The 1,841-nt window shown below is 47.5% G+C and overlaps 1 long non-coding RNA gene across 1 annotated transcript in view; it reads right to left on the reverse strand.

Annotated features, from left to right (window-relative positions):
* Positions 1 to 943: 943 nt before the first annotated feature.
* Positions 944 to 1,841, reverse strand: part of LOC122547529 — a 3,138-nt gene continuing 2,240 nt past the window's right edge. The window contains exon 2 of the long non-coding RNA XR_006311024.1: positions 944 to 1,340. This is a non-coding gene — a long non-coding RNA (uncharacterized LOC122547529). The remainder of the gene's footprint in view (positions 1,341 to 1,841) is intronic.

Genomic DNA, 1,841 nt, shown 5'->3' on the forward strand with positions numbered 1-1,841 from the left:
GCAGGAACAAAAATAAAAATTCCAGAGGTGGCTCAGGTTGTGGGGCACAGGTTCCTGGGGGAAGTATGGGACCTTTATTAAAGGTTTAGAGGGATAAGGGCCAAGAGCAAGCAGGTGGAACTAGTTTAGTTTGGGATTATGGTTGGACTAATGGGTCTGTTTCCATGCTGTATGACTCGATAAAAGAAAGCAAGTTTGCAAAGTCTGCAAACTCCTGTTGGGGAGGACAGAAGTGCTGGCAACCATAAAGGTTTATAGACCTTCTAAAGGTTTATAAAATCATGAGGGGCATGGATAGGATAAATGGACAAGGTCTTTTCCCCCTGGGGTCGGGGAGTCCAGAACTGGAGGGGCATAGGTTTAGGGTGAGAGGGGAAATTGGGGAGGACAGAAGTGCTGGCCACCATAGAATTGAAGAGACCTTCAAAATCAGTTTTTTGTTTAGTTCACATGGAAAGCCAGTTAGACCTAGGTCTTTGAATGAAAGTATTGGTTCAGCTTTCACACTTTGAGAGCAAGTTAAAGGTTTCTAGAATGTTCTCAGAGCTCCAGAAGACTCGGAGAGATCTGTGCAACCCGTCCAGTCATAAGGTTTCTTCTTGAGAGATCGAGGGTGAGAGAGCACCTGAGGTAACCTAAGTTCAGAGGCTGTTGCTAGGCAAGCTTCCGTGCAGGGCCGCCCCCGTCCGGCAGTGAAACCCATCTTAAGATGTGACAAAACCAAAACTTTAACCGTGAAGACTGTGTTGATAATGCAACCCCACTGTTCCACAAACCATCATGAGGAATTATACACTTGTTTATAATTCATTGCATGTGTGCTCTGCTGGCTAGGCCAGAGCATGGATTATTGCCCATCCTTAACTGCCCGTTGAACAAACTAGCTTGCTAGGGCCATTTCAGAAGGCAGTTGAGAGTCAACAGCATTGCAAAGAGTCTGGAGTTACATATTGGCCAGGTAAGGACACAGATTTCCTTCCCTGAGGGACATCCAGAGAAAAGATGGATGGGATGGCACAAACATTATGGACGTGAAAAATAAATATAAGGGAAAACAAAATTCTGAAGGCCAAAGATCCAGATCGCAAGGGTGCCTTAAATTGACTGTAATGGATTCTTTAGATTTTAGCAATGATGATATATTGTTGTCTGAGGGCCCTCTTGCAGCATAGTGGTAGTCATTGTCATAGAGTCATAGAGATGTACAGCATGGAAACAGACCCTTCGGTCCAACCCGTCCATGCTGACCGTCTTTGCTGCGTGCACGGCCTTTTTCATTGCGTTGTACTGCGTCAGGATGTCAATCAGACCCATGAAGTACACCTCCTTCCGGGGAGCTCCTGGAGACAGAGAGAGAGAGAGAGAGAGAGACAGGGAGAGGCAGGCAGTTTGTTAGGGACAGAAATCACATGGCACCAGGTTTAGAGTCAGAGAGATGTACAGCACGGAAACAGACCCTTCGGTCCATCCCGTCCGGGCCGACCAGATATCCCAACCCAATCTTGTCCCCACCTGCCAGCACCCGGCCCATATCCCTCCAAACCCTTCCTATTCATATACCCATCCAAATGCCTCTTAAATGTTGCAATTGTACCAGCCTCCACCACATCCTCTGGCAGCTCATTCCATACACGTACCACCCTCTGTGTGAAAAAGTTGCCCCTTAGGTCTCTTTTATATCTTTCCCCTCTCACCCTAAACCTACGCCCTCCAGTTCTGGATCCCTTGACCCCAGGGAAAAGACCATGTCTATTTACCCTATCCATGCCCCTCACGATTTTGTAAACCTCTATAAGGTCACCCCTCAGCCTCCGACGCTCCAGGGAAAACAGCCCCAGCCT

This window comes from Chiloscyllium plagiosum, unplaced genomic scaffold (genome assembly GCF_004010195.1).
Source record: "Chiloscyllium plagiosum isolate BGI_BamShark_2017 unplaced genomic scaffold, ASM401019v2 scaf_6132, whole genome shotgun sequence".
Lineage (NCBI taxonomy): Eukaryota > Metazoa > Chordata > Chondrichthyes > Orectolobiformes > Hemiscylliidae > Chiloscyllium > Chiloscyllium plagiosum.